The sequence below is a fragment of the Colobus angolensis genome, unplaced genomic scaffold (assembly GCF_000951035.1).
Source record: "Colobus angolensis palliatus isolate OR3802 unplaced genomic scaffold, Cang.pa_1.0 Scaffold10, whole genome shotgun sequence".
Classification (NCBI taxonomy): domain Eukaryota; kingdom Metazoa; phylum Chordata; class Mammalia; order Primates; family Cercopithecidae; genus Colobus; species Colobus angolensis.
In genome coordinates, this window is record NW_012110919.1 from 21,053,370 (window position 1) to 21,066,662 (window position 13,293).

At 57.2% G+C, this 13,293-nt stretch overlaps 1 protein-coding gene across 1 annotated transcript in view; it reads left to right on the forward strand.

Annotated features, from left to right (window-relative positions):
- The first annotated feature begins 265 nt into the window (after window positions 1–265).
- FAM222A (family with sequence similarity 222, member A) overlaps window positions 266–13,293 on the forward strand; it is a 54,905-nt gene continuing 41,877 nt past the window's right edge. Inside the window, exon 1 of the mRNA XM_011936162.1 lies at window positions 266–783. The gene's annotated coding sequence lies outside the window, so the exon portion shown is untranslated. The remainder of the gene's footprint in view (window positions 784–13,293) is intronic.

Consider the following 13,293-nt stretch of genomic DNA (forward strand, 5'->3'; position numbering starts at 1 on the left):
TGCACAGTCCCCCGGGCCGTCCCCGTGTCCGCCCTGCGCCACTGGGATCGGCTGTTTCTCAGCGCCGAGGCCCCCGAGGCTGCATCCGAGCTTGCGTCGCCCGCTGCCGCCGCCGCTGCTCGCCGGCTTCCCCTCCCCCAACACCCGGGGCTCAGTGCAGGAGGAGGAGGGGCCGGTGCATTCTCGCCGCTGCTCTTTGCAACCTGCGGGGCCCGGTGTATGTCCGGCGAGGAGCCGGGGCCGCTGCGGGTGCGTGCAACCCCTAGAGGAGACATTCCCCCCACCTTGGGGCGAACGGGGGGCTGCAAGCCGCGGGCGGGCGGGCGAGCGAGAGGAAGCAACAAAGAGAGGCTGCAGCTGGGGCTGGCGAAAGGGGCCGCGGCCGCCGGGCTGCCAGCGCGGGCGGAGAGGGCGCCCTGGGAGCGGCGCAGGCCGAGCTGCAGCCTTGAGCGGGGCCCCGAGGGGAGACGCAGCGCCGCCCGCCGGACGCGGCGATTACGGGCCCCGGCGAGGATGCGTCGCCTGAGCGCCCGCGCGGCCCCCGTCCGGGGCGGGCGTGACCCCCGCTGAGCGGAGCCCCTCTTCCCCCACCCGACTTCGGACGGCCGGGGCTGGCGCCCGGATAGCCCTCACCGACAGCGCCCCTTCCCACCCGGAGAGAGGCATCGGCCCCCAAGGGGTGCTTCCTCAGGCAGCCTCTGCCACTCCTGGATGGCTGCGACCCGCCGAGCGGAGCGTCGTGGTAGCTGAGACCTGGTGCCCTTCGACGGCCTGGCTGATCCGGTGAGTTGTGCGGGGCGGGGTTCTGAGCTGGAGCTGGGGGCACCCTCTGGCGTTGGGGGTCCTGAAGCAGCGATAACCCTTGCCTGCCCCGTTTCTCCCTCCGAACACAACTTGTTCAGACCGGCCAGCCGACGGGAGTGGAGGTTGGGGGCCCGTTCGGATTCCGGGGGGCCCTGGGCGGGTTGGTTGCCAGAGAGGAAAGGTCACCCCACCCGTAAAGCTAACAAAGATAGCAGCTCTGTCATCCGAAAATTCCCCGGGAACTCCAGTGTCTTGGAAGGGCTGGGAGGTGGGGGACACCCCGGATGGGAAAACGTTGAGGGTCTCCCGAGCAGCAACGTCTGAGATCTTCAAGGGAAATCACCTCAGAGGGGGGTTTGGGGGTTCCAGAAACGCAGGTGGCCACGTTTGAGGCTTGTGCCCCGTGGGGCTAGACCTTAGCAGAGCCCTCGTTCAAACCACGTTCCCACAAATAACTCGCAGGGACGGTAGGTTCCCTAGTAGGGGCACGACGTGACGTGATGTCAAGGCTCAGTTTCTGATGTCACCGGGGTTGCCGTGGCAACACCATTTGCCTTGACCCAAGGCCAGAGGGGCCAGGGTCGTGGTAACCAGGGGATGCCTTTGCGTAATGGAGGGGTGAAGGCAGACTCCCCCCACCCCCATCATTGCAGTCCTCTGACCTAAATCCTTAGCGCCCCATGAGGTGGGGGAGGGAGGCAGTGCCAGCTGTCCCTGTTGATGCTCCTCCCCCCAAGGACAGGTGTTCAGAGCTTTGCCCATGTAGCCTGGCAGTGCCTGGGGGCTCAGGCCTCCCAGACAGAGCAACTTTCTGTTTTGAAAAGAGATGCTGTAGAAGAGACCTCTCTGAAACCCACCGTGTACCCAGCCGGCAGGCTAAAGTTCCCAGGGTCCCCAGAGAGGTGTGGGTCTCCGGCCCTCCAACAGGCTACTTCTGCTCGGGAAAATGTGGGTGCCCCTCCCCGAGCCAGGGAAGGTGCAGAGGAGCTGCTGCCTGCTGCACCCTCTAGTCCAGGGGCTCCTCATGCTGTTCTATCCCAAGGTGAGGGGCCTTGGCCAACCTGGAACTCCTGACTGGCCCCTGCTCCTTCTGGTATTTGAGAGGATTTCAACAAGCATATTGTGAGGCTGCTTAAGTGAATGGCGGGCAAGTGAGGCCCATCAGTACCAAGGTCTGAATAAACTGTGTCTCTGCCAGGGCACCCCCCAACCGACACACACCCCAGTACTGGCCCTGTTCCCTGCAAAGGCCCAGAGAACCCCCAGCCAGCATCCTGCTGCTGGTTCTGGGATTCGTCTAGGTCCCTTCCAGCAATTACTGCCAGTGTCGGATGCTGGTGAAACTGCTGTGATCACATTTCTAGGAAAAGGTTCGAAAACTGTGTCATTGCTTCAGCAGCGTGGGGCGGGGTAAGAGCAGAGAAAGTGTGTGTTCGGGTCATTAGGAGAAGCCAGGCCCCGGTCTCCGCAGCGAGCATTTTCCCTGCTCTTCTACCAGGCTCTCTAGCTAGATTAACAGGTCAATAAATATCAGTGGAGCTGCTTTTGGGGGCTTGGCAGGGAGATGGTATTTCCAGCTGAAATGGTGTCGTTAAACACACAAGCTTCCAAGGACAGAGGAGCAACAGCAGATTGGGGGAGAGCCGGGAGAGGTGGGCAGAAGGGCTGTTTGCGCTGCCTCTCGAAGCTTCCCAGTTTAGAAACAAACTCGGAGTGCGCGCCAGAGATTCACAAACACAGGCAGTTGGAGGCCCTCCGCCGAGTATTTACACTTCCACAGCCAAGGCAGAGGGAAAGGCTGTCAGAATTGGGCAATTCCTTCTGTTCCCTTCCCTCATCTCCCTGGGCTTGGCAATCAGCGTGCCAGACGATGAGCAGGAGGGAGTGCCAGCTTTCTCAGCATCTCCCTATATGCCAGGCGTTTTACACGATCTCAGTTACTCCTTGGAGCGGCTCATATGCTGTGGCCCATTTTGTAGATAAATAAACTGAGGCTTAAACAGAGGAAGTGATGGGCTACAGGTGATCAGCCAGGCAGCTGCAGAGGTTCGGCCCTGAATTGCCCTCCTGGCTCCAGAGTCTTGGGGTCTTACCACCTCCTCCCATGGGTCTGGGGGACACCCCTACTTATTGGTCAGGGGTCCCTGCAGGCATCAGAGGCTATCAGCCATGGAGGGGGAGTCTGGCCCCACCAAGATGCTTTGTCCACACTGAAAGGCAGATTTGAATCCTCTTTTCCTATGACCTACAGGTCAGCATTGAGCAGACTAACAACTTCCGCCCGGCCTTGTGGTCTGTCTGCTTCCCTCTCCTCCAGGACTCCTTTCTCCAGCACTAGGGGAAGGACGGTGTGGCTTGAAACTCACTCCTTGTCATCTGCCCTTCTGGGCTTGCTTGGAGGGAGGTGGTGAGACTGCCCCTGGCCACCCCAGGGACCTTCTTGGGATGTAGACGGGGCAAGGGCAGATTTTAGTAGATGAGGTTCCTGACCCAGCCTGAGGGTCAGGAAGCCCTAGAGGAGAGGTGCCACATGAGTCACGAAGAGGACAAATAGGAATGTGCCAGACAGGAGTGAGAAGACTGTTCTGGGTGGCAGGAGTGGCCCCAGAGCAGCCAGTGATGTGTGTGGGCCCTCGTGCCTGATGGGGAAAGAGGAGCCTCAGGTGGATGGGGAAGGTTTAAGCAGGGCAGAGGATCCAGTGATCTCCCTTGACAAGGACAGTAACCCTGGACATCCCTTCCTGTAAGCGTGGAAGAGGTCACCTCGGTTCTGGGAGCAGTCTCCTCTCTCAAGGTTGGCCCTACCCCCACCCCCACTAATCCTTCTCACTTGTCTAATTCCTGTAAGCCGTCCATCCCTTGTCCCTTCTGAGCCTTAGGCCTGCTCTGGACTAAACCAGACCTGGGCTGGGCTGCTGAACCCCCTTGATGAGAAACTTGAGGCGCCCTGGTGATGGGCAGTGGCTCCTGATTAGGTGCCAGGCTCTGGCGTGGGTTGGGCCTGGATCGTACTCTCAGCCCACCGCTTGCAGGCTGTGTGACCTCGGGTGAGTACCTTTGCCTCTCTGAGCCTCAGTTTACTCATCTGTCAGAAGGAGCGACCATAGCACTCACTGCGCAGGGTCTGGTGAGAATTCAGGGAGGGCCTAGCACAGCACTCAGTATACAGTAAGCACTCAATAAATGCAAGTTGTCATGGCTACTGTTAACCTCCTCCTCAGAAGGGAGCCTTGAATGACTCAGTCCCTTGGAGCCAAGGGTTGAAGACCCCATTTGCAGGGAGAGGCTGGAACCCTACCAGCTGCCTCTGCCAGGGGCTTCTCTGTCCACTGAAGCCCCCACCCATCCACCCGGTGAGCACTCGTGGCTCCTTTCTGAGCTTCTGCGGGGGCTGGGACTTGGCCGGGGGTCCCTCCCTAACCTCCCTCCGGCCCCTCTGCCTTCCCATCCCTCACAAACCGGAGGAAGCCAGCGAAGCAGCTCATATTCATGAACCGTAATTCAATCAGGCGGCGATTCCTCTGGGCTCGGGGCGGGGGTGAGAACGAGGAGGCGCTCACAAAAGGGCCGCTTTATTACCTCCCGCGGGTCGGGAATTGCTGCTCTCCCCCAGCAGCGGCCAGAGCCGCCTTTATTGTGTTAACCCATTTGCGTGTCAAGAGCTATTGTGCGCTTTCTCTGCCTGTGCGTTGCGGGCCGCGGGAGGAGGGCTGCGGTGCCGGCCGGTCACCTCCGCGGGCGCCGCCCGCCGCCCTGATTGGTTGCTAAGTGATTTGCATCCAAGGTAATCACTTTTATCTCAGAAGGATGTCGACTATAATTATAAGCTACTGACATCTTTTGAAATCTGCCTAATGACTATTTTAGTCTGCACGGGCTGGATGTGGGGAGGGGGATTCTGGAGAGGGTGGAGGCTGGGAAGAGGGATGGATTCCTTCCACCTGGACCCCTGATTGCTTAGTTGAGAAATATCTGAATACCTACTGCATGCGTCAAACAAAAGATGGGGTCTCTGTGATGGGGGGCTTGCATTCCTGTGGGCAGAGTTAGTGCCACTTCAGAGTTAGGGAAATGGAGGCCCTGGGGAAGGGGCGACCTGCCCAGACCACACAGCCAATATGCAACCGCCACCTGGGTCTCTCTGACCCCAAACTCATGCCCTGGCCACTCCAGTGGCCACAGTCAGGAATCATGTAATCATGCCTGGATACAGGTCACCAGTCTAGTACCTTCTAGAGTCTACATCCTAACCGTAAGAAATGCACGTGCTGATACCATCCCCATTTTGCAGAGAAGCAGGGGCCCAGAGAAGGTATTATACTTTGCTGCCAGAGGTCACACAGCCAGGGAGTGGCAGAAGTATGAGGTTCCTTGGCAGCCAGAGATGGGAAGGCAGAGGCAGGGTTCCAGCTTCCCTCCTCTTCCCACCCCCTCGTGGTTCCATTCGGTAAAGCCAGGCATTAGGTAAAGACTGAGCCAGGACACTCTGTGGCCTCCGTCCCAGTGGCTAAGTGATAAGGAATCAGACGGCCCACAGCCTCTAGAGGGAGTAAGATGAGTCTGCAGTTAACTTGAATTCTAGACGGGGCCAGAGCAGGGCTGGAGGAGGGAAAACCTGCAGCTGGTCCTGGAGGGCTTCCTGACAAAGGGGGCTGTGCTCTGTGCCCTGAGGACTGAGTGGCTCTACCTAGCATTCAGTAAATGGGGGTGTCTCCAGCAGATGGAGTTTGGAGACCCAGGAGCATGAGCAGGAGTGGCAGGGGGAGCTTATGAGATGGTGGAGGTGAAAGGGAGATAAACTAGGAGGATGTGCAGGGGCATTGGGTGCTGAGCTAAGGGTGCCATGAGGCCCAGAGAAAGAGGGAGGCCAGTGAAGGCATCTGAGAGGCAGGGGCCAGGTAAGATCCCCGTGCCTTAGAGGCCAGCAGAGAGCTTGGGAGTTGCACACCTGGGCTGAAACCCGGTGAGAGAGAGCTCCTGCACTCCCACTGGCTGTGTCCTCAGAGAAATCATTTTACCCCTCTGGGCCTCAGTTTCCTCTTTTGTTCAGGAGAGTCACAACAGCTTTCTCATGGGCTTGTGGGTGGGGTGAGCTTGCATGTGCAGAGTGCTGCCGGGATTTAGCTGAGCCCCTCAGAGCTGGGTGGGCTGGGCTTGAGTACAGGCCAGGGCCAGTCCTGGCCCCACAGCAAGCCAGCGTCCCAGCCACAGCAGCTGTTTGGGGCCCTGGGAGCCCCTGCTATTGTGCATAGGGCACAGGGGACAAAGGCCTGGGAGGTCAGGGGGTGAGGCTGAGACTGGCTGTGAACAGGCTCCCAGGGACGGGGACTTAATGACGCAGAACTTAATGACCCAGAGTCTGTGGGGAGGGGGGCCTCCCTTGGAGGAGGAGGGAGGTCCAGCCACCAGCTGTCTGCTCCAGGATTCGCTGCCAGGGCATGGGCAGCTGCCTCACAGAGTCCAGGCCTGAGCTTGGCACTGGGGGAGGCAGAGGTGGCAGGGCCTCCCGGCATGAAGCCCCCAGGCCTGAATGCAGAGCTTGGCCCTGCCCCTCGACATCTGCAGATCTCCGTCTCTTCATCTGTGATGGGCCAAGGGACCACCTTAGAGGGCAGCTGTGAGACTTGGCAGTAACTGATAGCCAATGGGCAGTAAACAGGAACTGCTATTTTTGCTCTTTATCCATCCGTTCATTCAGAGAGCTTCACTGCTCCAGGCCAGGCTCCCTGCCAGGTGCTGGGGACATGAAGATGAACAAGCCCCAGTTGCCCTGAAAGGTGGTGTGTACCGAGGGAGAGGCCTTGAGCACACTAGCTCAGCCACCCAACAAGTACATGCGGGTTAATCGCCACAATGGAGGAATTCACAGTGTGTGGGCACTGTGCCAGGGGCAGGGGGGCACAACAGTGAACAAGCCAGACGTGGGCCCTGCCCTGGGCCACCTCCAGTCTCTTAAAGGAAATCAGAGGTGGAAACAATTACTTCTGGCTGGAGTAGCCAGGGAGGGCTCCCTGGAGGAGGTGGCACTTGTAATTGAACACTTTCGCCTATTATGAGAATCACAGGACACTGGTATCTGCTGTGTGCCAGACTGAGCTTCCTGCTTTGGCATTTTGTTCTCTCATTTAATCCTCATATCCCTCTCTGAAAGGTGTTTTTATCCCTGTCATGTGAATGAAGAAACTTAGCCTTGACGATGTAAAGCAGTAGCCCTGGGCCACATGGCAGGCCCACAGAACCCCCTTCATTATCCACACAAGCTTTTGCCTCTTCACTGCCTGTAAGGGTATTGGGCATGGTAGGATCCTTGGGCAGGGGCCGAGGGGACCCTGCTCTGGGCCAGCTGTCTCCTTTATGAGCTTCATAACCTTCAGCAGGTCACCTTCCCCCACCCCTCCCAACCCAGACTCAGCCGCGCCCTTCATAAATGTCAAGGATGGCAAATCTGTGGCAGGCCTGGCTTGCCTTACACCGCTGTGCCCTTGGCAGACATTGCCAATCAATTGCTGCCCTCTTCCCCTGCTGAGTTCTTCCCCTGACCTTGGGTTCCTTCCAGGGCTCTGGGCAGGCAGCGCCAATCAATCAGCAGGGCCTGTGAGCTGAAACCAGTTGCCTGCCAGGCCTCAGTGAGCTCAGGGTGCCTCTGGTCCATCTCCATGTGGCTCGGAGGACCAGGGGGACAGCAAGGGATTCTGGGGTATCTCTGTGTGTTCAGGTTGTTCTTAAGCCCCAAGAGCCTTTTAGGTGGGAGGGTCTGTTACCCTCTTCTAACTCCCACTTGTGTTCATCCGTACAGATTCTGAGCGCTGACAGTCTGGATGATAACAGCATATATTGAGTTCCTTCTGAGAGCTAAGTCCTTCCTGGGCACTCTCTCATTCATCATTCTGCAGAACACCTGCAGCAAGCCTCCCCGCATCTCCAGGGAAAATTCTTTTTTTTTTTTTTTTTTTTTGAGACGGAGTCTCGCTCTGTCGCCCAGGCTGGAGTGCAGTGGCGCGATCTCAGCTTACTGCAAGCTCCGCCTCCCAGGTTTACGCCATTCTCCTGCCTCAGCCTCCCGAGTAGCTGGGACTACAGGCGCCCGCCATCTCGCCCGGCTAGTTTTTTGTATTTTTTAGTAGAGATGGGGTCTCACCGTGTAGACCAGGATGGTCTCGATCTCCTGACCTCGTGATCCACCCGTCTCGGCCTCCCAAAGTGCTGGGATTACAGGCTTGAGCCACCGCGCCCGGCGTCCAGGGAAAATTCTTAACCCATTTTAGAGATGAGGGAACTGAGGCTTGGCTCAGCTAAGCAGAGTAGGGTCATACACTTGTTGGGTAGTCGAGCTGGCATTCAGACCCAGGTCTCAAAGTTCACAGCCTGGGACAGGACTGTGGGTGGCAGGCAGACAGGGAAGCCCTCCCAGAAAAGATGTCATTTATTTGGAGGCTTTAAAGGCTGGTGGGCTTCTGACAGGCAGAGCCAGAAACGGTGAACTTCAGGGTGGAGGGAACAGCGTGAGAGGCAGCTCAGAGGCAGACAGAAGGGAGTGTTTACTAAGCGAGCAGTGTGTAGCCAGATGTGGCCAGAATGTGGAGAGAGAGGACTGTGGAAGGAGCCAGGGCTGGCCTTGATGTTTGGACTTTGCCTTCCCATAGTAGGGAGCTCTGGCAGCTATTTGAGCAGAGTAACAGTGAGGTCCCATGTAAGAGTACTTATTCAACAGCTCTGTGAACCCCGGGTGAGGTTGCTTGGGGGGGCTACCTTCAGTCTACTAGAAGCGTTGGCCTAGAACAGTGCCTAGTGCACAGTAGGTAGGCATCCAAGAAGTATTGATTGAATGAATAAATGAATGAATACTCCACGGACTGAAATGCTCCTGACCTCTCCAGGGGCCCAGCTGCAAGGTGGGGAGAGACCAGAGTCCCCCTCTCCAGGCAGAGTTGAACACCAGGCCTGGCAGTGAGGGGCAGAAGAGGGGGCCAGGCAGGTACCTGGGACAGGGCTTCCCTTTCACCACTCCCCTACCCTGCTGCCTGTCCCCAGGACCCCTCCTAGACCTTCCTGCTGGGCTGTCTGCACCTTTCGAGCCATGCCTGGCGGGCAGTGTGGGCCCAGCGCTTGGGGGGATGAAAGATGAAGGTTCGTGACCATTTTTTAACTCAATAAAGGGAGAGACAAGCTGCAGGCTGCAGGCCGGAGATATAATTAGTTCACAGCAGTGGCGCTTTCTTGATTTAGCTTCTGAGAGAACAAGACAAGGATGTTATACCCAATTAGCAGTAACATCCAGTCGGAGCCTCAATAGGTGAGATAACAAGCTATTTTTATGACTTTTCTTTCCCAGCTTGGAGGGAGCGGGGGAAGGGGGTATCAGGGCCTTATTTCTTTTCATCAGGGAACAATTATTAGCAATCTCAGGATTTCCCAAAGCCAAATGATGCATTTGTTAACCCAAACATGCAAGCATCCCAGGGTAGCAGCAGGGGTGGCAAGCTGGCATTTTGAGCCCGGGGCGGGTGGGAGGAGTGCAGTCCCCTAGCCTCCATTCTGGAAGCCCTCTGAAAATGTTCCCAAATGCAGACAGCCCATTGGTTGGGCAGGAGAAGCGCAGGCCCTTGAGATATTCTTAGTACCTGCCTTGATTTCCCTACCTGCTTTCAAAGGGACATAAGGAGGCCAGGTCAGTTTCCCTGGGGATGAGGAAGGAGCCAGTTTTGGCCCTTGGCAGCACTTCTTGGCACCACTGTAGATTCTTTCTGCCAACTAGGCCAGAGGTTCTGGCACCTCAGTCTTGAACCTGCCATTGCACTTTGCCCACCAAACCCCCATTATGGCTTGCCCCACCCAGCCACCCTCTCCTGTCCTGGGTCCCAGGCCCAGTCCCTGGTGGGGACATACTGGTGATTAGCTCCTTTTTCTCCACCATCATTACCCCTGCAGTCAGGGCACCCAGCACTGGCCAAGTCCCTACTGGGCAGGGAAGCCCTGCCAAGCCCCACCCCAGCTGCCTGGCTGTGCTCCCACTCCTGGCGAAGGCTGGGGGATGCCCGGAGAGGGAGCTGGCAGGGCTGCCGTGACGCCCCATCAGCCCGGGCCCCAAGCCCAGAGCAGGGTCCTGGGCCTCCGCCCCTCCTGCTGAATTCCTGCCCCGCCCTATCCCGCGTCCTGTCTTCCTGTCAGTGTGGAGCTCCCCACTCCCGGTTCAGACAACTGACAAATCCAGCCATGCAAAGTGGGAGTTTAATTGCAAACAGTTTTTATGGATCATGGGCCCATCTGTGCCACCATATGCAAAAGAGAAAAAAAATTCCCCCTTTTTTTTCTCCCCACCCCACAAACTAACTCCAAAAGAAACAATTGCCAAGGTTTTTCTGGCTGGAGCCAAGCACAGAGCTGCAACCCATCCCCAGGGGCTTCCTGCAGGGTGGTCCTGGCAAGGCCAGATAGGGCAGAAATGAGAGGATCCCAGGGGACCCACCCAGAAGTTGAGATCTGACTGCAGAGAGGCTGGGACAGCCTCAGCAAACTGCTGGCAGCTCCTGAACCCACTGAGATCTCTCGCAGCTCTGGGCCTTGGCACGTGCCATGCCACGGTTCAAGTACCAGGTCCTGGCCTTTTCCAGCTACCTGGCTGATGCTGTGTGCATGGCCTGTGAGACAGGGCTTGGTGTGCAATGGGCACTGCACAGTGTTCGTGGAAACGTGTGAAAGAGCCATGTCATGGGACCCCAAGGACGAGGCACCTCCTGTCCCCTTTCTACCCAAGAAACGCAACTCCAGGAGGATGGGGCTGACCAGGCCTCACAGACTCCCTTCTTCCCAGAGGTGCCTCTTGCCCTGGTGCCCAGCCTGGCTCTGCAGATGAATGCCACCCAAGATGGAAAGGACATTGGGCGCCAGCAGCCCGCCTCCTCAGGCCCTCAGATGAGGCTTCCCCCGGGGCCTGTGTGAGCTTCTGAGAGGACTCACCTGAAGCAACCTGCCAGGGTTCGATTCCTATGCCACCCCATCCCAGCTGGGTCACTTTAGACTGTCGGTCCTCCCTCTCTGTGCCTCAGTTTCTCCCTCTGTAAAATGGGGGTGCTGGATGTAAAGTGCTTCTCTGCTTGTTATCTCTCTTCCCTTATGAGGTGGGGGTAGGGATCCTTTGCTTTGCACACTAATGTCTTCCCAAGTTTCTAATCGGGACACCCAATGTTGAATGAATGAATGAACGAGTGAGTGAAGGAATGCATGAGGGAGGTATTTGGAGGACTTTCCAGAGAGGAAATGAGACACAGACACTTGGCTTGCCAGGAATTCAGGATTTGTATTCCCTTTCTCATTGGCATCCGGAAACCACCCTGTGATCTATGGGAATGATGAACTCCATTCTACAGGTGGGGGAAACTGAGGCTCGGAGAGATTGAGGGACTCTCCCAAGGCAGCTGAAAAGAGGCCAGAGCTGGGACTGGAACCCTAGCTGGCCAAGTCCCTGCCCCTCAGGTGAGGAGAGTCTGGCCCAGAGCTTAGCCGAGGTTACACAGCAAGAAAGTAGCAGCCAGCATTTGTGGGGTACTTCCTACCCCCATTTTACAGATGAGGAAACCGCGGTACTCCAGCCTTAGAGCCAGGCCAGCCAAGTCCTGCTTGCTTTTTCCTTCTCTCCCTCTCCCTCCCCTGGGTCTGCACCCTGTGGGTTCCCCGTGTGCCTTACCAACTGTGTGTGCCGGCAGCCAGGCCCGGAGCGGGGGTTCCAGTGCCCAAGGCTGGGCACCTTGCACAGCCCTCTTGCAGCAGGTAGCAAGGGAAAGTGGGACCCAGAAAACATCCCCCTTTCCTGGGACCTAGGTGAGACCAGGCCAGGCACCAGGCAGCCCATTCCCTCCTGTAGTGATCACCAGCTCCCATTGTAATCATTAAAACTATTAGAAGGAAACGTTCGCTTGAAGCAAATGTCAGGCGCCGAGTTGTGCTTTGTAAACGCTCACAATTAATGCCAATCAGGCCCGGAAAAAAGCCGGCCCGGAATCCTGTCTGTTTCGTCTCATTTGTCAGCTGGTGCTGCTCCATGTTGCACATTTTCATACAATTGCTATAAACATAAAAGGGAAACTCCACAGTGTTCCCGGGCGCCCGGATGGTGCGCGCCGGCTTAATTACTTGGTATTCTGCTGTTCACTTGGCCGCCCTGAGCTGGTAGGAGGGAGAAAGGGGGACTTTGTGTGGCAGGGCGAGGGTTCCTGGGGGTCAGCCAGGGAGATGGGTCAGGCTGCTGGCCTGGGCCTCCTGCCCCGTCCTCTGCAGACCGCGTGACCCACAAGCTGAGCTGGGAAACAAGAAAAAATTGCTAAAAAAAAAAAAAAAAAAAAGGGCCGGGTGCGGTGGCTCAAGCCTGTAATCCCAGCACTTTGGGAGGCCGAGACGGGTGGATCACGAGGTCAGGAGATCGAGACCATCCTGGCTAACCTGGTGAAACCCCGTCTCTACTAAAAAATACAAAAAATTAGCCGGGCAAGGTGGCGGGCACCTGTAATCCCAGCTACTCGGGAGGCTGAGGCAGGAGAATGGTGTAAACCCGGGACGCAGAGCTTGCAGTGAGCTGAGATCCGGCCACTGCACTCCAGCCTGAGCGACAGAGCAAGACTCCGTCTCAAAAAAAAAAAAAAAAAGTTGGCAAAACCTTCAAGTAGAAAAGGGGTTCAGAGTCCACCAGGCTTGATTTCAAATCCCTGTTCCTTCTCCTAGAATGATTCATCAGGTTTATGGTCCACCTCCTGCTTGCCAAGCACGGGGCCTCAGTTTTCCTCATCTGTGAGTTGAGGGTGACAGCCCAGCGGTCGGGATTTCAAGCCTGCTGGGGTCTGGGGGCATCATGGTTTGGTTTTGTTTTCCCATTTGGTTGCTACGCAGACCCTGTGAGGTTAAGCTGCCCCTCTTAGCAGAGTGTGAGGCCAGAGTCCCACAGCAGGAAGTGGTGGAACCAGGATTTGGCCCTGGATCACTGACTGTGGAGCCTGTAACTGTTGTATCATCCTCCTGCACCCACCCCGGGCAGCCGCGGGGCTGAGAAAAGATGTAATGTCTACAGGTCCCAGCACACAGTAGGTATTTGGTAAACAGTGGCTGATGTCTGCCCACTGCCTGGAGATGAGTCGGGGCAGCAAGGGGCTCAGGCCTGGCCTGATGGTCAGAATCAACAGATGTAGACCTTGCTGGGTGGAGGGTGAGAATGGAGTGGTCTAGAAGCAGGTGCCGTTCCCCCTTCCCTCAGGGCCTGGGTCCTCTTGGCTTCCAGGGCAGGACTGAGGAGGGAGATGCTGAGAACATGCCTGGCCAGGCCCCAGGGGACTCCCGCCCACCCCCATCTACTCTTGCCTTGCACCTGGCTCTGAGGTGCTGGGTGTGGTTGCGCACCAGGCCCCATGTTGTCTCACGAGACCTCTGACAGACCAGAAAGTTGGGTGTGCTATCATTATGGTCTCCATTGTACAGATGAGGAAGTGGAGGTCCAAGCTAACC